We start from the raw sequence: 21,938 nt of genomic DNA, 5'->3' as shown, positions 1-21,938 counted from the left end.
ATTAATGGTATGCACAAAAACATAACATACTTGACCCTTTGATGCGCTAGAAGGAGCAGGTAAGTGCGGGCTTATGTTCCCCCTAGACAAACCTGCCTCGCTGGGGGAAGCAGCCAGCTGAAATCCCCAGCGCCCCATGAAGGAGGTTGCATTTGGAAGGCAGCAGCCGGGTGCTTCAGGGCTGCTCGCTTGTACCTCTGCCTCCTAAATGCTGAGTCATTGATACGGTTCTCCAGCGGGGAACTGCTGAGTCAGCATTATTTTGCTGACGCACTGACTTTGCTTTCGGAGGACGGCGGGCGCAGGGCGCAGCAGAGGAGCTGGCAGGCGAGCAGGACCCGGTCCTCAGCCTGGTCCTCGCATGAGGAGATGCTGCCAGAGGGACGTCCTGTCAGGGTCTCTCAACCCACTGAGTCCCTTCAGCTCCTAGGGTTAAGGGCATGGTAGGGTGCGAGGCACCTCACACGCCTCAACCCTTTATTTTCCAGCAATAAATGGGGCAGCACTCCTTCGTTAGGTTTTTCTCACCGACACTTTCAGAGAGCATCCCGTTTCACCAGATGTCCCATCAAGTGCCTTGCAGCTTTGGGCACATCTTAAAAAAAAAATAAATAAATAAAACATACTAAATAAAAAAAGGGAGTTCCATTTGCCTGATTTGCGGTGGGGCTCGGCCAGCCCCCGGCTCCCACAGTGGCGGTGCCACCTGCTGGCCGCAAGTTGCTTGGGGCCAGGGGCTCGCCAGGCCCTAAGTGTGGCTGCCTCGTGTGTCTTGGGTTTGCTTTATTATTATTTTATTTTATTTTATTTTATTTTATTTTATTTTATTTTATTTTATTTTATTTTATTTTATTTTATTTTATTTTATTATTTTATTTTATTTTATTTTATTTATTTTATTTTATTTTATTTCAATTTCATTTCATATTTCATTTCATTTCATATTTCATTTTATTTCATATTTCATTTTATTTCATTTCATTTCTTTCATTTCATTTCTTTCATTTCACCTCATATCATACCATTTCTTTTCCTTTTTTATTTCATTTCACTCTTACTTATTCTATTTTATTGCATCCCAGGCCACACTGTCTGGGCGTCACGATGCCAGGCAGGGTGAGCAGGGCGGTGTGGGTGGGAGCTGCAGCACACCCAGCTATCAGTTCCCAGTGGGAACTGATAAGTATTTGGGAAGTGGAGCTCCTTGCAGGTGTGAGAGAACATGGTTTTGGGGTGGAAGGGGACAACACTGGGTGGGAGGATACTCTTTCTGCTCAGACCAGCAGGAAGGGAAGGTGGGCGGCATGGCCATGTGGGCACGATGGGCACACCTTCACCTCCAGACCCCAAAAGCCGCAGGGACCACGCAACGCACCCATCTGATGGGCTGTGATCCCCAGCAGCTGTTGTCACCAGGACTTTGCCCTCCAGCAAGTGACCTGCCCAAAATCTCACATGGAGGCAGGGTTGCAGCTGGGGTTGGCACAGAGGAGGTAGGAAGACACACTACTTCCAGAATTAGGAAGTTTTGATCCTCTGCAGTTTGCAACACACCTTACACCCAGAGTCTTGCTGAAGGTGGTGCGATGCATGGAGCTGTAGCTGGGGGGTGAGGAACACTCTGGCACAGCAAATATTGCAGTTGCTTATTCAGAGCCAACGGTTCAGAAAGAACCACATTATATCCTTGTCTCTAAATTGGAGAGATGTGGATTTGATGGATGGACCACTTGGTGGGTAAGGGATTGGCTGGATGGTCGCACTCAAAGAGTTGCAGTCAGAGGCTCAATGTCCAGGTGGAGATCAGTAACAAGTGGTGTTCCTCAGGGAACTGAGTACTGGGACCAGCACTGTTTAATGTCTTTGTCAGTGACATGGACGGTGGGATCAAGTGAACCCTCAGCAAGTCTGCCAATGGCACCAAGCTGTGTGGTGTGGTTGATACACTGGAGGGAAGGGATGCCATCCAGAGGGACCTGGACAGGCCTGAGAGGTGGGCCTGTGCGAACCTCATGAAGTTCAGAAAGGCCAAGGGCAAGGTCCTGCACCTGGGTTTGGGCAAGCACAAATACAGGCTGGGTGGAGAAGGGATGGAGAGCGGCCCTGAGGAGAAGGACCTGAGGGTGTTGGTTGTTGAGAAGCTTGACCTGAGCCAGCACTGTGTCCTCGAAGCCTGGAAAGCCACCTGTGTCCTGAGCTGCACCAAAACCAGCATGGCCAGCAGGGTGAGGGAGGGGATTGTGTCCCTCTGCTCTGCTCTCGTAAGATCCCACCCGGAGCCCTGCATTCAGCTCTGGGTCCCTCAGCACAAGAAGGACAGGGTTAGAGTGAGTCCAGAGGAGGGCCAAGAGGATGGTCAGAGGCCTGGAGCACCTCTTCTGTGAGGACAGGCTGAGGGAGTTGGGGTTTTCAGCTTGGAGAAGAGAACGCTATGGGAGACCTTACAGAGGCCTTCCAATACCTAAAGGGGGCCTACAGGAAAGCTGGGGAGGGACTCTTTGTCAGGGAGTGGAGTGATGACAATAGGACAAGGAGTAATGGCTTTAAACTAAAAGAGGGTAGGTTTAGACTAGGTATAAGGAAGAAATTCTTCCCTCAGAGCGTGGTGAGGCCCTGGCACAGGCTGCCCAGAGAAGCTGTGGATGCCCCATCCCTGGAGATGCTCAAGGCCAGGCTGGATGGGGCTTTGGGCAACCTGGTGTGGTGGGAGGTGTCCCTGCCCATGGCAGGGGGGTGGAACCAGGTGGTCTTTAAGGTCCCTTCCAACCCAAACTATTCTGTTACCCTATGAAATATTAGATGATAAAGTGCATATAGGAAATCTGCAATCCAGCTGCCGATCCTCTGGCAAGACAGAACCCTACAGAGGGTTATAGAGGGGCTGTACTGCCATGGGGGTGGTGAAAAAAAACAGGCTCCTTCTTCCACCCTGCCTGGAAGTGATGCTCACCTGAGCATTGCTGGCATCATGGCACACACTCACGAGCTGCGCCTCTGGCAAAACATTGTATGAGCCAGGTTCAGGCCTGGAGGGCAGTGACACCTTAATTTTGATGGAATGATATCCAGCACAGAGTCACAAGACAGAAAACAGGGGTGTGGGGTGGGTATAAACCGTTTAATGGCTTGCGTAAGGTGACTGAGGAAGCTGCAAAGAAGAACTTGCCATTCTTGGCTGCTTGCCTGGGGCTTGTGTGCAGCTGGGGAAAGAAGAAGTGAGAGGAAGGGCTGCCTGCTGGGGTGCTCGAGGGAGCCATGGCTTTGCTAGAAGAAGTCAGAGATGAAGTCTGAAGTAATGGGGCAAAAAAGTCACAGGGCATTGTCAAAGCCCTAGCCATAGAGCAGCCCTGCCTAACTGCATGTGGCAGGAACATGCGGTGCTGAGGGGACCTGAGCTCAATTCCAGGTTCTCCCTTAATCTGCACTATGGCCATGGGCAGGTCCCATCACTCTGCCTCCCTGTGCTCCATGGTGGCCTATTCAGATTTCATAATCCACACACCCTGCCTATGCATTTGAACACAGTGCCCAGGACCTCTGCTGACATCAAGCTGGTGGTGGGGCCTTCTGCAACGTCCCTCAGCCCAGACGGAGCCAGGCGAGCCCCTTACAGCCTCACTCCCCTCAAAGTGTTTTATTTTGCACATCTCCCTCTGTCAGCTCACTTCTTGCAGGGTTGGAGGCCTGGAAAACCTGACTCTGGACATAACCCTCAAATCCTGGTGACCTACATCATCGTGCCTCAGGGGCCAGGCCATGCATCTTTACATGAGGAAAGATGGCTGCTGAAAAAATAAAAAATAATAAATAAAAATGATATATCGGCTATTCTTTAATCTAATTTAACTCCTCAGTGTTTCATCAGTCACCCTTCCCTCCATCATCCTCCCCTCAGCACGTCCGAATGGGTGGCTGGAAGGACTCTTGCTCCTTTCTGACTACTGTCAGTTCTCTCTGTTTATTTTCTGCCCTCAACTCTCCTGCTTCCTGAGCAGGTCTGAGTTCAGTTAAAAGAAAACACAGTGTTTTACTCCATTTATAAATATAGCTGGTGGCACAACGTTATTGCTGTGGATGCAAATAATGACTTTTACTTCACTTTTTTAACATCTGCTCAAGCCCCTGGCAGTGACAGAAGAAATGATCCTGCCCCCACCACTCCTGGGCCGAATGACACATTGCCTTGAGTATACCTTGTGTGATATGAGTGTGGATGGGAAAAACAAACATCACACCCAATGCTTAGAGCATGGGCAAAGCCTTCCTGCGGGCACCCTGTAAAAGGTGTCACATAGCCTATCTGCATGTGGAGGAGGCCCTGGTTGTCCCTTGGGGCTGGGGCTGCTGCCCAGGACAATGAGGCTCCTTCCACTGCAGCAGGGACCAGTGGGCTCCAGCCAGATCCCCACAGGGGATATTGAGGTTCCTCCAGAGGGAAAAATTGTCAGAGGAGATGGGTGCAGCCAAGCTGACATGGATGCACAATTCTTGCTACGGTGAACCAGGGAATTAATGGGGTCATGACCAGACTGGTTTGTACCAGCTATCCGTACGAAACCGGATTTAACTGAGAAAAGTCAGAGCAATCCCGCAGGCTAGGTAGACAATTACTGTCCTGGAACAGAGATGTGACTGGGGTCTAATTCCCAAGCCTAAACCCTCTGGACTTTTTTTCTTCTGTGATAAGGAGATCAATTGATTTTATTGTCTGATGGATGTTGTAGGCATCATCAGCATCCAGGATCTCCATTCAGTCAGAGCTTATCTCAGGCACCCCTGCGGGCTGCCAGAGCCAGGACAAGAGCTCGTTGTTCGGAGCCATGAGTGGACATTTCTCTGCTCTGCAGGTCCCTTGTTGAAGGCAGTGCCTGCAGCTGCCAGCAGTGACCACACATACCCATAACTGAAGGTCACTGAAGGGTTTCCAGCCTCTGCGACCACCAAGAAAGGCTCGGGGACTCCACAGAACACCATGCCCCGATGGTGAGAAATCTTCACTCTGCAGCCTGAGTGGTTGCAGAAAGGTTATAAATTTTTTCTTTCTTTCTTTTCTGGTGCCAGCATTTACCCTAAATAGCTTTTCCGCCTCTCTAAGGTATTTGCAGAGGGCAGTGATGGCTTCTCTTGGCTTTGGGTACACCACAAACTTGGAGTTTCTCCTTATGGTAGTCCCCATTTCCTTGGTCATCTGGTTTGCCCAGTACTCTTTCTTTGTGGGACACTTGCTTTTGTAGCTAACAACAGCTGTTCGCAGAGCACTCAAGCAGATATATATTAGAGAGAGTGGACAACATCAGTCTTTCTTGTTTGGTTTTCTCATGGGCAGGAACTCGTAACCCTATAACATAATCGTTATTATAGGCAAATGGACCCTGTGCAGTCTTTCAGGTGAGAGACTGACAATCAGAGCCACTAACTCTAAAATATTCCTTTATCCAGGACAAGTAAACAGACCCTTCCTTAACACCATAACCTTTTCTTACACTTCTAAAAATATGTGAAAATTGACCTTGTTGGCCTGATTTTTCTCCTCATGGAAATGTACCCGGCAAGTTATCCTAGATCTTCTGCAGGATCAACTCTGTTTTGCTATTGCAAATATTTATTTCGGTATAAATATGGGCATGCTTATCTCCAGGTGTGCTGTCTTTTTCTCCCACTGTTGTAGTTCGATCTGCTTTTTATCTTGTGCTCTTTTGGAGAAAGTGTTGAGGCACGACTTAGGTTTCTGGTGAGCCTCTCAGATCACCATGTTCCTGATGTCTCAAGAGGAACCAGATCAAGTTCAGACTAGGGGACGAGGTGACCGGCACCTGCAGCCCAGCTAGCTGTGGAGAAGCTAAGGGATGAAGAGCAGTTGTTAGCTTTGGCTAGCATGATGTGAAGGAGATCATCTCTTATGGAAACACACTTTGGCAACCTTATCTACTGAGAAGGAGTTTTAAAAGCCTCTTTTTTGTTATACAGAGATTTCTTTTGATTACTAGTGGGGAAAAAAAGTGATTGCGGTTGAGAAGTCTCTTGGGCTGAATAAAAGAGCATAGAAGGATAGAAGTGGGGAAATGTGATTGTTCGAGAAAATTGTCCCCGAAACAGGCTCATGAGAGGAAAGGGAGTTTAGAAAGAATCAGTAGCTGTAGGTTTTTGTTTGTTTGTCTGTTTGTTCTTAACAGATAAGATCTGTGCCTCATCTACAGCAGCTACACTCAGAGGGAGAGTGAGATCTCCTTCTGTGAGATCTTCTCCAGTTTCTATTCCTTCTGCTCCCACACCATTTGTGGTAAGAGCTCCTGGAGAGTTTTACTTCATATCAGGTGAGTCTGGGACCGTCAGTGGTCGCTGGGCTCTGGGCAGGGGGGTTTCTGGTGGAGCAGATAGAAACCCTGTGCCCAGGACTTGTGCCTAGTAGGCCAAAGTAAGTGGCTCTGCTCTCACTATGTACACCGAGATGCTTGTGGGAATGTGGATCTGATATCTGGGACTCATATTCAGTCAAGTAAGGATTAAATTCAGCTAGCTTATCTGTTTCAAGGTAACCTTGAGGGAAGGTCTTTTTATTATATTTTATTGAGTAATAGTCAAGAACAGGTTTTGGTGTAATACTCCTGGAATAACAGCATCTGTAAATTTTCACATTTGAGCAAGTCTTTGCATGATGTTAAATCTGTATTATGCCATTGAACAGAAGAGAGTAAAACTAGATTTCCACTGTAAATTTAGTCAGGATGAGGGCCTTGTCTGCTGATGAGTATCTTAACTCAAGACACTGTGAGGGCACCAGATTTGCAGACAGTCCTGAGTCTCCCTCAAAGGCTGGGCACCTTGACCCCTCTCAGCTTGAGCATCTGAAAATAGAGTGACCAAGGCTGGCATTCATTTCGTGCACCGTTACCCCTCCATATGGCAGGCACCTCCTTTGTAAGCAGTCCTGTGTCTGTCCACAGCCTGTGCAGAAAAATGGACACAAATGGACACCAGAAAATGGAGAGAACATTGGTTCTCCTGACTTCAGAAAGGCATTAAACTGTTAGAGAGCACCCAAAGGAGGGCTACAAAGAAGGTTAAGGGTCTATGGGGAAAGATATATGAGGAGCAGCTGAGGTCCCTTGGTGTGCTCAGCCCCGAGCAGAGCAGGCTGAGGGGAGGCCTCATGGCGGCCTGCAGCTCCCTCACGAGGGGAGCGGAGGGGCAGGCGCTGAGCTCTGCTCTCTGGGGACAGCGACAGGACCCGAGGGAACGGCATGGAGCTGGGACAGGGGAGGGTCAGGCTGGGGGTTAGGGAAAGGGTCTGCACCCAGAGGGTGCTCGGGCACTGGGACAGGCTCCCCAGGGCAGTGGGCATGGCACTGAGCCTGCTGGAGTTCAAAGAACATTTGGACAACGCTCTCAGCCATAGGGTCTGATTTTTGTGTGGTCCTGTGTGGAGCTGGGAGTTGGAATTGCTGGCCTTTGTTGGTCCCTTCCAAACCGGGATCTCCTAAGACCCTATAATTCCATCACAGTGACTGTCAGAGGCTCTATAGGAAGTCTACAGACCTTCAGACAACAGACACAAGATGGAGAAAGAAACATGACAAAAAACTGCACACACCTGGCCTTGGCTTAGTACAGCAGTCAACTTGTTGATGTCAGTATGGCCCTGTTGACCTGCCAGTGTTGGATTCAGAGGGTCCCACGAGCAAGTTGCACTTAATATTTGCTAAACAACCTGGCCAGGAATGCAGGAGCCGTAGGCAGCAGCACTTGAAGATGAAGTGCCTCTTAATGTGTTTTCCTGTTTAAACAGAGCCATGCACTCTCAAAGCACAGCCAAGGCAAGAAGCAACAGCCCTTGGCAAGCAAGCCTACCTGCAGCATGCTCCTCACGCGTGTTTGCTCAGTGGGTTTGAGAAGCATACCAAGCATATTGACATTGCAACGCCGTGTTCGTCTTGTGTTGTTTGCAACTAGAGACGAGGATGACAATCTAATCACTGGACCCAGAGCTACTCAAACCCACGACTTAGTTTTTTCTTTGCAAATAGCCGGCACTCAGAGGAGCTAGATTAATCTCTGGGCAAATTTAGAATGAAATTGAATTGTGGCAGAAATCAAAACTCCAATCACAAAACAAACCAAGGCAGAAGCACCTAGGGGAGAGGAGGGACCTTAAGTGGCTCAAAAGCCCTGGCTGCATGCAGAGAGGTATCACCAGCACGGCCTAGGAGAGGCACCATTTTCAATGGGTAGACCCCAAACAGCATCCAGATGTCAGTGCAGAGGCAACATTTCGTCCACAGGCTGAAGAGTCCTTCCAACACCTCCATGTCATCCTGCTTTCGAGAGAAATCCAGGTACCAGCAGGATGGCCAACCACCAGCATTTCGCCATCTCCTTCCCATCATGAAGTTGACTTAAAATCCTGAAAAAATAGCGTACTCAGTATCCTGTGCTGGGACACAGCAGTTACACCCCCTTCACAGTCGTCTTGGTGTCTGATCTTCAGTGCTTGGGGTTTCAGCCTTTCTCCCTCCACATCTAAGAGAGAAGGAAGAAGCTGGAAAGAAAAATCGTGATGCTGCTAAGGCTGCACAACTGCAGCGTCTCAGTCATTAGCAAAAACTTCAAATGCTAGAATTCAAAAGGAAAAAAAAATCAGATTGACAACTTTGTATTAAAAGCGCTAAATGCATTTTTTTTACTCTTATTATTCTATTTCTCTGTATGTGACCATACTTGTGATGACAAATCCTGCCACTTAGATAAGGAACCAGGCTTTGAAGCCAGGACTTGAATTAGGTTTTGGATTTTTTTTTACTTTTTTTATTTTTTTGGAGGGAACTCCGCCTGTTTGGTTTGCTTCTTCCCACATTAAAAAGAAATATCCTCAAACCAGCAAAGCTCTGCTCTTCCCTCAGTTCTCTTTCAATTCCAGCTCATTTTGGCTCAGTGCCTCTTTGTCACCCAACGCATCGCCCACAAAGAGGAGAAAAAGAGAAATCCATTCAATTAAAAAAATAAAATAAAATGAAATGTGCTTTGGAGGGCAGATGTCAGAGCCAAGCTCGCCCCATGGCTCTTAGGGATTTGTTAACCTTGAGGATTATTAACAGAAAATTCATTTCCTGTTCCTACATAGATTTCATCTGCAATTTGTTGAGTTGTGTAGGGGTTTTTTAATTTTCTGAAAATGTTTCCTCTTCTCTGTGTACACTGAGAAAATTCCCATTACATCGCCCAAGAAAAAGTAATATCTCAATTAAAAGATAAGATGCTGCGCTCCTTCTCCTCTCAGTGCAGTGAAATGTGCGGCCCCATAGTGGGGCCACTCCTTCCAAAACACACATCTTCTTCAGGGCTTTGTAAAAGGGGGGGGTGGCTCTGTGTGCAATGTGTGGGTGGTTTGCTTCTTTCTGAGAAATAATTTACAGGCAGAAAAAGAAAAAAGAAAAAAAAAAAAAAAGAAAAAATTTATAAATAAAAAAAATATAAATCTTTCCTTTTGGTGTTCATCCCCGCAAAAATGAAGGCTGTGCATGGTTTTACCAGGCTAAGGCAGAAGGAAGGCTTTACAGTGCTCCACCACTTGCACAGCACCATTGTTCCCATCCCATCTTGTGGGGAAATTCAGGGCAGAGGGCCCCCATCTCAGGATGCTGCTCTCCATCCAGCATGAACACCCCCCCCCCCCCCTTGGCTCCTCTGGAGCACATCATTTTTGCTAAACCTGATAAAACCTCTATTTGAGGACAGTGTATACATGTGGGCATTTTTCCAAAGCCGCCTCCTTCGGCGTACAGCAAATTAAATTCAGTGTCAGCCCTTGGTCTGCTTCCCTCAGGGTTCTTTGAAAGCCCCAGCTTTTGTGTCCTGCCTCAAACTGGTAGCGGTTTACTGTAAAACTTAACAAGCTTAATTTGGTCAGTTTTCTTTTTGTTGCCCCAACACTCTGGCTCAGAGCAGTCTTTGCCATGTCCCAGAAGAGGCTGTTTTGAGCAAAAACATGGCAATATAACATACCCACACAAAACTGGCTGAGGTGAAAGTTTTTCCACTGCTTTGGAAACCTCCACCAAAACCCACCGCTGACACGCCATGAGGTTCCCCTGGACATCCAGGGCTGCAGAAGACCTCCTGAGGACATGGGGCCACCTGGGGCAGCTTTGCACCCCCCTGGGAAAGCATCCTCCCATATATTCACTATGTGAATGGCTGAAGTGCCATTGCAGGTGATATTCCTAATGAGGGGAAGTTCGTTTAAGCTTGGAGAAGAGCCAGAGCTTGTTTCTCTGTCCAGCAACCACTCTGCCTTAAGTGGAGCTGTGCAGAAAAGCACAAAGAAAGCCAGAAATTATGATGGAGACAGGGACTGCAGGTGAAGGAGGGGGATACTGCCAGCTCTCACATGTTCACAACTCTCTCCTCACACAGATCAATAATGAAGATGTAGAGAAAAAGAAAAAAAGAGAGAGAAAAGAAGTGGTGTATTCCACTGAAAGCTTCATGAAGCACCAGCTCCTGGCTGCATTTCCTTGCACGAGTTCAGCCCTTGCTGAGCTTCCTCCTCCTATTCAGTTCCTTTGACCTAGGCTTCATTTTCCATAATTTCCTGATGTCTTAATGCAGTAGCACAAGGTGGAGCTCTGTGTGGAGAGGCACAGGCCATGAGGGACCAGGGCCCGAAAATTGGAAGCGCACCTGAAAGCAGTCTGGGAAGGGGGCAGGAGCATCCCCTTGGTGACACAGGACATCTCTTCCAGCCGTGGCCACGCTGAGACCTGGCTCTTGGTGTGGCGGTGGCCTGGCCATCCGTGCCCCAAGCAGCTCGGGCTCCAGTTTTTATCTTTAGGAGAGGGATTTTGCTAATTTTATAGGCTGTTGAGACTGATGTTTCTCTGACAGCAAAAAATAGTGCCATTAAAAATGGATCGAGCATGTGACTCGGAACTTGAAGTGGGCTGCCTATAAAATTTGGGATTTGTGCTTTAATCTGGCGAGGCTGGTTTATAAAGGAGCTCCGCTTCAGATTCCTGCTTTAATCTCTTTGCACAGCCAGCGCTGAATGCTTACAAATGCTTTTCTGACGGGCTCTTTGTTTGCACCCTCTCTCCCGCATCCCTTAAAATCACAAAGTGAGTTTTTCGATACCCTCTTAGTCACCTAAAAACACAATTCGCACTGAAATTCAATATTTGCACTTTAAGAAAGAGCTGTGACACATAGTAATTAAAGCTTTATTAAAAAAGTCCTTTATTTTTCCAAGGAAAATTGCATTCCTCTAGTAATATTTATGAATAAGCTCTAACCATCACCAAAGAAAAGTGCTTATTATTATCTAGGCAGGCTCGATATCATCCCTGAGTGCTCAGGCTCAGGTGTGCCAGACCCTGGCTGGGGTGTCCGGAGTCCTCCCCAGCCAGCAACACATCATGCTGGAGGCGAGTCAGAAAAAGGCTGTGCCAGAGAAACCTCGCTTGAACCCTCCAGCCCAAAGTCATTCCGACATCTTGCGAGGCTGGATTTGGAAGCCCAGGTCCGGAGTTGAGACGGGGCTGATGGCTGCTCCCTACCTTAACCTTACACTCAGTAACATGCCGAAGAACAAAGCACGAGCACGGGGAAGCGTCAGCAGTGTGACTCCTAGCAAATACCTACCTGCTGATGAGCAATTTAATTGGAGCTCAATTACACGCTCCGGAAGCCTGGTTCCCCAGGATGCAATTACCCAAATTTCCCCCTCCAAAGGCGCTTCACCTCCCGGCTCACACAGACACCCCGGGCCAGGCACGGTGCCCACCATGGAGCTGGGTGCCCCCAAGCACCATGCCAGCTCGTGGGGCTCAGCCACCCGGACCCGCCACCCACTGACATTAACACGAGCTGGCTGGGCCCCCAAGCTACTGCAATTATATTTGGTGGAGGCTTTATCTGCCATGTCCGGTTTGTATTTAGGACGGGTTGTGCAATGTGTTCCCGTGCTGCCGGGCAGGCACTCGTTTCCTTTGACACTGACGGCGGGACTCACGGTGAGCGAGGAGCTGCTAAGGTGGGCAGAGCCTCGCTTCTGGTTTCACACCCGCTGAGAAAAGTTGGGAAATGTGGCAAAGGGATTCCTCTTCTTGGGGGTTTCCCTCTCAGTGGGGTCTCACGTTTCAATATCATGGCCAAGTGCAGCATCCACCATGAGCAAGCAGCCGGTATTACTGGAGGTGAATAAGGCCATATACTGCTTTTATCCACACTCTACAGGAAGACTCGAAGTGATATACTTACAGATCAGGTCACTGCAAGCTGTAATGCACAGTGTTTGCCGTGAAAGTATGGGGAAGAAACGTTCCTGCTGTTACAAGGTCAGCATTTTGGGGGCGAGGAGATGGTGCCGGGTAAGAGCAGGGTCTGCTCTCCCCTCTGCCATGTCTCACCAGGAGCCTTGCGAGGTCCCAGCTGAGCAAAAGCCTTCTCCACCTTCTCTCCATCACCAGCTCCGTTCTCTGTAAGCACAGCCAAGGCCACTTGCAGCACCAACCTCTGAAACCACCAACTTAATGCCACAGCTTCCCAGTCCAGCTCCTCAGAAAAGCAGGCCTAGCTCCACAATCAGCCTTATTTAGTGTGAAAGAAAAGAAAGAGAGGAAAAAAAAACCGCAAAGGCTATCAGTTGCTGAAGTCAGGTTTACGTGTCCTCGATTTCTATGGCAACTGCCTGCAGTTCAGCCGTGACACTGGTGCAGCCACAAGCCCTCGTACCAGCAGCCACCAAACACCACGGCGGAGATGTGGCCGGCTGCCCCCAGAGCACGGGATGGGAACTGAGGGTTTCCAGCAGCACCAGGCAGTGGGTCCAGCCATGTTTTTTCACTTAAGTCTTAGGAGATCCTTGTTGCAAATGCAAACTGAAGTTTCTTGATACCTCCAGGGAGCATTTGTCCATACCTTTCCCCCGAGGCTGAATATCTTTAATACTTTATGTCCTCTTCCTGCTGTCTCATTTCCCAGGTCATCCTCTTCATCTCGTTCTCAGCAAATACAGTCTTTAGGCTTCCCGAAAAGCCAAATATTGAAGCAGAAATGGCTTTTTCCCTCCTAGTTCTGTGGCTAGCACATATCTGCTTGCTGGGAGCTTGTTGAGGAGGTGAGGTCTGGCCACGCGTGGGTCACCTTCAGCAGGAGCCTACTTGGTGGCCAAAGTACAAAACCGAAAGTCTGGGCTGGTCTTTGAAGCTAGCCCCAGATTAAATGATTCTGTGATCTACAGTTTCATTATTCACATGAAAAAAAATTACTGCAAAAGAACAAAGAAGAGTAAATGTTGTTGCTGGTTGATTTTTGACAGCAAGGAAAAGCAAAGCAGCAGTCTTGACTACAGCTCTGAAATGATTCAGTCTGATGAGCCTGCTGCTGGTTTTGCCTGGGAATAACAATAACTGCAAAATATAGCTGAGCGTTGTTTATTTTAAACCTAACACCAGATTTTCCTTTTTTTTTTTTTTTTTTTCCCTCATGAGTTTCCAAGTTCGCACAGGCAGCTCCTGCCTCCCTGGCTGCACCCGTACCAAATTTGCTTTGCTGTACGGAAGCGGAGCCTGTGCAGGAGCTCCTCAAAACCCATTTCCCTGCAGGAGGCTGTGCTTATTCCAGACAAGCTCCTTGCACCGTGGGGCTGTGGCGTTTCTGATTTGCTGGAGGAGGTCCCAGAGCCCCGTCTGCCTTCCTGCAAGCCGAGGGAATCCTCTCCACCCCAGCAGCCGTGGCTTCCCCAGCACCAGGCGCAGCAGCAGCCGTGCCTGATGCGTGCCATCTGCATGCTGCTCACGTCGGGCTTCTGAGCTGAGACGATCAGCTGGTGGTAGGGAGCCCGCTGCTCTCTCTCAGCATGGACCTCTAAAAATATTACAGCCTGCCAGACGCTCGGGGCCGCGTTTTTGGGGTTGTAACTGGCGTTTCTAATTGTTTCACCAGGGCTGAGGATTTCATCTCAAGGAGATCACCTGGCCGGGTCACCGGCACCGTCACAGCTGTGGATGGGGCGCCCTGAGGGCAATTCCAGAAGTGTGTCTGTGCCCTGTCCCCGTGCCGTGGGCATGGTGCCAGCCCCAGGAGCACTGTCACGGCCTCACACTGGTCTGCGAGTCGGGCAGGGCTCCTCGGGGGATGCTGGAGGGCACAGGAGGACCAGGGGACACACCGAGGGGACATCTCCCCAAGGAATGTGTCCAGTGACCCATGTAGAAATGGTTACGGCCACGCAGGAGCCCACAGGTCACAGAAGGCCTCTTCTGCGTGAGGGGGACACGCAGCCAGAGGGAGACAGTTCCCACACCCTCCCTTTCTTTCCCTTTTACTATTTTTACCCCTGCCAAATCGAGAACAAAGCCAGCACCAAGGGAACGCAGCCCACATCTCTCCAAAGCGATGCGCCGGGGAGAAACCTGTGCAGGATCCACACACCGTGAGGGATACATCTATATTTATATACCTAAATCTACATCAATCCGTGCCCAGGAGGTCTCTGTGTGGCACTGGCAGCCCCCAGCAGGAGCTGACCAGCTCCAGCCCAGCCCCTGGTCCAGCAGCAAGGGCACGGGGACGCGCCTTTGCTCATAGGACAGCACCGAATCCAGCTGGCAGGCAGCTCTCCAAAACCCCACTGCAACACAAAAACCCTCTCAGCCCTCCCACTTGCTCTGCTTGAGCATCGCCTCAGCATCTTACGAGGCTTTATTGATCATTAGGCAGGTAATGAGGAGTGAAATTGTCCATCTCCCCCCTCCCGCACCTGCCTTTCACGGGGTGCACTCGGGGAGCCGAGGCGATGCGATATTTTCATTTATCACCCACTCGTCTCGGACACGTACACCAAGTGCCTACGGCACACACACCAGCAGCAATAAGAAGCAAGCACACAGTATACCAAACCCACAATCTGCTTTTTTTTTTTTTTTTTTTAGCTGCAGAGTTGTGTTTTAAGCCGGGTGTTACCCGGCTTACTCACCGCCTTATTTTAAAACCCGAGGAGAGCGGAGGAGCCCCGTGACTCACCCCACCGCCCCGCTCCTCCCTGCTGGCCCCAGCTCCGAGTTCAGCCCCCAGGGAGATGATGCGAGACCAGATTCAGGGCACAGAAGGTAAATGATGGAGTGCGAGCAAACATCCGAGCTCAGTAAAACACCAGCGTGCACGGAAAGGGGCAGGAGAAGGAAGGCGCACGGGTATGGCTCAGGCGCAGGGTTGGATAGCCAGGCTGGGAGCAGAGTCACCGAGGGCTGCAGGGAGGAAGGTAAATTTCGGTCCCCTTGCAGCTGAAGGATTTATCGCTCTGCCTGGCAGCGATGCCCGCAGAGCACTGGCTCTGGCGAGATGCCTGCCTGCCTGAAGCACAAACTGCGCCCCACTCATCCTTGCGGGGCTGTTCCAGATTCACCCGAGGAACCTGCCAGTGAGCAATGAGTTTGCTGCCCAGCTGAGGTCTTTTTATTTTATTTTATTTTATTTTATTTTATTTTATTTTATTTTATTTTATTTTATTTTATTTTATTTTATTTTATTTTATTTTATTTTATTTTATTTTATTTTATTTTATTTTATTTTATTTTATTTTATTTTATTTTTTCCCAGGTGATCTGGCTGCACAGTCCTGCAAATAAAACCAAGCCTGGCTTTATTTCAGGGCTCACCCGCACCACATCCCAGAAGGTGCAGGGCACCCAGGGCACAGTCTCCATTTGGAGTGACCCAGGGGACACCAGACCCTCAGGCATTTTTAATTTCCTGGTCTAGACTGGCTTTGGAAGAGGGCTACCAGCCTCTCCTGACCTTCTCATGCTGAGCAGATGTTTCTGCTCTCTCGTTCATGCGCCGCAGAGGCTCTGGGTGATGGCTGCCACTGTTCTGTTCAGGTTTTTGGATTCCTGCACACGCAGCAGCTCCTGGCTGAGCTCTTTAATTAGTTATTAAAACGGAGGCTGGGATTTCAGCATTAGCTTTTCCAAAGCCCCTGGGAAAAGCTGGAAGTTTGCTGCTAAAAAGGGGAAAACCTCCGAGGGGGACGTTTTCTGGTCAGACAGGAGCGTTCCTTACCGCTAAGCAAATCAGAGACGCCTCAGGGCTACTCGTGAGCGCCTGCTTTTGGGTATTTGCATGGGTGGCCGAGAGCAGGGATGATCCCAGCCAGCTGCCACGCCTCCGTGGGAGCCAAACGTGCCGCTTATCTGAGCTCACCCAGGGCCACGTCCCGCATGGAACCGGCTGCAGGTTGTGGCATTTCTCATCCCCGGCCGAAGGCGCTGTGCGAGGTTTCCTCCCCAAGGCTGGACGTGGTGCTTGGGGACATGGGTTAGTGGTGACATTGGTGGCAGGGGGATGGTTGGACCAGGTGATTTTGGAGGGCTTGTCCAACCCTAACGATTTGGTGATTCTCCTCATCCCCTGTCCCTCTTGTTGGCGTGCTTCGTGCCGAGGAAGAGGAGCCGTGTCCTGGGCAGGCAGGGCTGGGGTGCAGGTGTGGGCACGTACCTGCAGGGCCACGAAGGCTTCCCACAGAAGCAGCAGAAGCTGTTTACGTGTGATTTCAGACCAGAAAGAGGGCCGGGCTGCTCCTGCAGCGTTTCCAAGGCGTTTGGCCCTGGGGACAGCCTGCGGCTTCTCCTGAGAGCGGGGACAGCAGCACCAGCTGTGGCTGCTTCCCCTTTCAGCCCCTGCTCAGACCCGGGGCAGGAAAATCCCTCCAGATTTCATTTCTTCTTTTGATCATCATTTTGTTTGTATTGCAGTTTCCAAGGCTGGCACTGCCCTGGGGTCAGCTCTCCATTGTCTCACGCCACTGCACAGCCAAAGCAAAGACCATGGAGGGGACAACTTCATAAGGCACAGCAGCCCCCGACGTGTCCAGCACAGGACACTTGGAGCATCCACGAGCTGCCCATAACCCCCAAATTCATCTTCTGTACGTGTAAGGCCAGGTGAGATGGCTCCCCACAGCACCCTCTCCCCAGCTCCTGGGGTTTGAGGTCCACACCCCAAGATTTCTGCCGTCCTCAGGTGGGTGATTACCGTCCCACCTGGTCCCAGGGCAGCCCCAGCAACACCTCGAGGTCTGCAAAGAGAGAACAGCGCCAGCTTACCCGGTGTGAGACCCCCTGGTGTTGGATTAATGTGTTGTTGAGCATTACCCATATAACCAATCGATATTCAAATCAAATAATCAATAAAACACCTGAACAGGGATCTCCAGACAGCAAAAGCAGGAGGTGGGGGTGAGAAGGAGGCGAAGGTCCCAGACACAGCCCTGGGGTGGCTCCCTGCTGCGGGACGTCCTCGCCCGGCCCTGCTGCGTCACGGCGCGATGAGAGGCTGCCAAAACGTGTCAGAGCAGGACAGGTGGGGACGGGGCTCCGCTCGCTGCTGGCGTTTTTCTCATTTTTGGCAGCCTGAGTCATTCCAGGCTCATTCGGTGTCTCCTTGTGCTCCGTCACTTGGGTTTGCTCTTTGTCGTTACGGCTATAATTGCGTTTATGATATATTTTTTTGGTTAAATATTAAATAGTAAATACCCACGTTCAGTCGTCACAGTAAGAAACACTTAGATTTTCTCTCCTGTCTCCAGCCTGCCCCGGAGCACCCAGCAACGTGGGACCTGAGAGCAACGTGTGAAATTGGGAAGCGAAAATCAGAGCATCACCTCTGGGCAAGCCCAGGAGTCACGGGTGTAGGTCCTCCTTGCTTCCCTCCCCGGAGTCACCTGCTTGTGCCTCCACCTGCAGGAGGCATGAATATTCCCCATGCTATTTATTTCTGCAGTCTCTCATCTCTTCGGCATTTTAGGGTGCTCAAAATGATCTCCAGATGCACTGAGATACGAGAACACCCTCAGCAACAACACCCACGAGGGCAGCGGCCGTGTCCCGTGGCCAGGGCTGGGATCTATCCCCTCGGGCACGTTGCGATTCCTCATCCCGGGTAAGGACAACACCTCAGCTCAGGTGGGCAGGGGACATGAGGCAGGGACGGAGGAAGGAAGGAAGTCATTAAGGACAGGACAGGAGGTGTCCCGTCATCATCGCTGCTGCTGCTGGGCGGAGGTTACCCTATAACCATGAGCATGGGGCACGTTGTGTGCTCGTGAGCTGTCCCACAGCCCCGGGGCAGGCAAAGCCCTCCGGTGCTGCTTCGTTTTGTGGTCAGTTCCCATTTCTTGAAACCTTTGGGATGGCAGAGCCAGAGCTGTCTGAGTGCCTGCCTGACCCCACAGCAGGAGGGGCCACCTTTGGCCAGACAAGGAGGAATTCCCAACGCGTGGCTGCAGCCTGCCACGGAGGAGAAACCTGCCCTGAAAAACACTGGGGGACTCCAGGGTGTCCACACGGAGGAAGGATTGAACCTGGTGGCCAAACAGCAATAGGAACTCGCCCACGAAAAGGTGCTCGGTCATTTCATGACACCCCGGGGTTTGCATCACCCGGGTCGGGCCGGTTGTGGCCTGACTAAGATCTCGTGGGAGACAAACAACCGGCCTAATTGCTCCGGGGACAAATTCCTTCTGACACACACACACACACACACACACACACGTCTGATAACATCAATTACCTGGCAAACAGACTGATTCAAGGGCTGTGGGTGTTTCCAGAGGTGATAAACATGACGGGAGGAGGCTGGAAACACGCTGGCAAAGGCAAGGAGCTGTAAGGCTCTGCATCTGTCAGGGGCACACACTCAGGGGAAACGGAGATGCCAGGGTGTCATTCACGTGTCCCTGCAAGCTTCCAGCATCATAAAAGAAACCTCAGACCTCTATTTAAAAAAATTAAAAGGAAAAGAAGAAATCAAAGCTAGGCTGTGCTAGCTAGGATGTCAAAATCTCCTGCGTTAGCAGGGAATATGTTGAATAAAAACCATTTCGGAGTGCTTGGAGCCCTCTCCTCCATGAGCCCCTTCCAAACCTCTTCAGCCCCATCCCAGTCTCCGTCCTTACCCCACCCCATCACTGCAGGTGAGTCCTGTGTGCCTTGGGGTGCAGTAAAAGGGCCTGATGGCAAAGGGACCACTCAGGCACAGCACTGTGGGACCACCAAGCCGGGCAGTGCACAGCAAATAGGGGCTGTTTGGAGAGGCTCGGTGGACAAATGTCCCCCCTCGGTGCTCCCTTTGTCCTCAAAGGGCAAGCCAAGCAAACTGTTAGTGCAGAGGTGCAAGCGTTGGCATCCTCCTGAAAGCAAAAAACCTCCTTTAGGGGTTTATTAGGGTTTTTTAGGGGTTTATTTCGGGGGTCATACCAACACCAAGGCTCTGCAGACCTTCCCTGCAGCCGTCCTGTTGAGCCTCTCACTCGCTGCAGGTAGGAAAGGGGAAGAGTGAAAGGGGGAGGAGGAGCCAGGCAGGAATTCAGAGCACTGCAAACTAAGCCTAGAGAGAGGCTGAAAAAAGGGGAAATTTTAAATAAAGTGATTGGGAAGCAGTAGCTACAGGGGTCCTAGAGGAGTCCTTGGGGAAATAAAAGAGGACGGAGCCTGTGTTACAGCAGCAGGGAGGGCTGAGCTCTCCGAAAGCACTCCCGTGGCTGTGAGAGCTGGATGCCAAAGCGAATACATCATCGCCCACACTCAGAAGCGCTGCAGCAAACCACGGCACCACGAGGCACATCCGTAACTGAGGGACGGGCGGGCTGCAGCTGGGAAGGACCTCCGGTCTTCAGGTCCTCTTCCCAGGAAAGAAAAACCTGAAAACCCTGCGGCCAGCCCCAGGTGAAATGGAGAAACCGAGCGGCAGGCGAATGGAGCTAATTGGTCCTGATTGGAAAGGACTAAAAATAAATCCTGGGGGAAGACCTCGGCACACGGCACATCCCAAGGGGATGCCGACTCGGCGGTCCCGAGCAGAAACCTCCCTCATCACGGCTGCTGGGCTGTTCCTGCTAACCTGCCTCCTATTTACTGCCTCCAGGGCTTCGGCAAGGGGCGTTAGGACTGGAATGCAGAAAGGAGAAATGCGGGCTGAAAAAAATCTCCCTGACACAGCAAGACGTGCTGAGTGCGTCCGCGGGGAGATTTTCCGACACCATCAGCGGGCATGGTGCAGATTGAAACATGCTGGGACCTCCCTGCCAGGCACCTGGGGGCTCCTGGGACCTGTGTGTGGGGGCAGCAGGGATGCAAAATTCACCCCAAGCATCCTCGGGGCAGGGATGCTGCCACTGAGCAGGGGGAGATGGACTTTGAGCCCCCAGATGCGCTGAGCAGAGAGGCGCGGGTCAAGTGCAGCGGTGGCCACTCCAGAGCAATGAAACTTGAGCATGTGCCCACCCAGCAGAAACCAACCTAAAATTAAGAAAATTTTAAAAAAAGCACTGTGGACCCAGCCCTGGTGATGGACAGCACATTTCTTCCCATTCTCCTGTCCCCAGGGCTGTCCTCTCCGGTACCCAGCGCGGGCACCCAGGCTGGTGCCACAATGAGGGGCTGCCATGTGCCACCTGTCCTCTGATTCCCTGAACCCAAAGCCCCGTGCAGGCTCCTGCCTCACCTCAGAGGCTATCGCAGGAGCTGCCAGGGGCTCACCGGGCAGGAGGTGGCACTAAGTCTCTCTTCTCAGAAGGTTTCTGCCTCCTGTGGGCTCCGTGCTGGCTGCCCCTGGGCGAAACCCCAACCTGAGCTACGGCCTCCTGCCGTCCTCCACCAAAACCAGTGCTTGTGTTCCCCAGAGCAAAACCACCCCAACAAACTCTTCCCATTCCCTTAAACAACACCGAAGTATTCCTGGAACCTGTGGCTGTCCAACCAAATGGTCATTAATCACAGGAAATTAGGGTGGGGATGGTTCGGTTTCAAATCATCGATTTTGTTCCAAGAGGAGCAATGGGAATAAAGTTTTTATTCCCCATTAGCACCCCCAGGCTGCCCCGCAGATCCCTCCAGATTTTGCTGCTGATGCTCTGCAGGAGGCTCCAGGTGTGGCATCGAGCAGGACGAGAGGAAAGCGGGGTAGGGTGGGTGTGACAAGCGAAACGATAATCCCAGGTGGAGCTGGGATGATTTGCTTTAAAAGCTACTATTTAAATTCATTTCTAAAATTTTATTCAAGGGATTTATTGCCCACTAAAGCACCCCTCAGCCAGCTCTCCCCTGCCAGCAGCAGAAACGCCTTGGGGATGGCAAAGGACCACCAGAAAACCCCGAAAGCAGAAGCAGCACCTGGGGACACCCGAGCTGAGCCCCTCCATCCTCTCTTTGTCATCCAGGTGCTGCGGTGTTTACAGCTCTGATTTAATTTCCTCCTCCATCATACAGCAGTGGTGAGCCAGGGGAAGCTCCAGACAGCCAAAACACCATTTCTGCACCCTTCCAGGAGAAGATGCCGTGCCGCAGGCAAGAACAGCTCATTTCCAGAAAGCCCGGTTGGCCGCAGAGGAGCGTGCCCGTGCTGGCCCCTTTGTATCCTAAATAATAAACAGTACGGAGCGGAGACAGCAGAGGGCAGCTCCACCCTGCCTAACGCACGAAATATTGTGTGCAAGCAGCTGCTGTTTGCATGCTGCATGAGAAGGTGAGGCGGATGATTTTGCAGCCAGGAAAGAGCAGGGATGATGCTCCTCATCCCACCCACCCACCCACCCACCCATCCATCCATCCATCCATCCATCCATCCATCCATCAAGTGCTGGGGTCCGTCACGTCACTGGGGCTGTGAGGGACAATCTGTGGGGTCCTGCCCTGCTGCTGGGGGCTTGATGTGGCCCCGGGTATGTCCTCCTGAAGCCCTGCATCCACACGGGTGGGTGGTGGGGCTGGGGAGATGCTGGCATCATCCTGGTCGCGACCCGCACCAGGACCCAGCATTGTCCCACCTGATTTCCCTTCCAGCAACTCCTCCTCCAGCTTTTCTCTTCATGCCACGAAGCCCCGAGTCAGAGACTTTCCCTTTTTTATGGGGTTTTATCCACAAAACCCTGAGCTGTTTCCACAGGA

At 51.0% G+C, this 21,938-nt stretch overlaps 1 long non-coding RNA gene across 1 annotated transcript; it reads left to right on the top strand.

The window, feature by feature from the left end:
* Window positions 1-15,589: 15,589 nt before the first annotated feature.
* LOC106016661 (uncharacterized) lies at window positions 15,590-21,546 on the top strand. The gene is made up of 3 exons (XR_011806473.1): window positions 15,590-16,311; window positions 16,749-16,937; window positions 17,582-21,546. It is a non-coding gene; the product is annotated as an uncharacterized lncRNA (long non-coding RNA).
* The last annotated feature ends 392 nt before the right edge of the window (window positions 21,547-21,938 follow it).

The sequence above is a fragment of the Anas platyrhynchos genome, chromosome 1, assembly GCF_047663525.1.
Source record: "Anas platyrhynchos isolate ZD024472 breed Pekin duck chromosome 1, IASCAAS_PekinDuck_T2T, whole genome shotgun sequence".
In the NCBI taxonomy this organism is placed as follows: domain Eukaryota; kingdom Metazoa; phylum Chordata; class Aves; order Anseriformes; family Anatidae; genus Anas; species Anas platyrhynchos.
The sequence above is the reverse complement of the archived record's forward strand: the minus strand, read 5'-3'. Positions and strand labels throughout refer to the sequence as shown.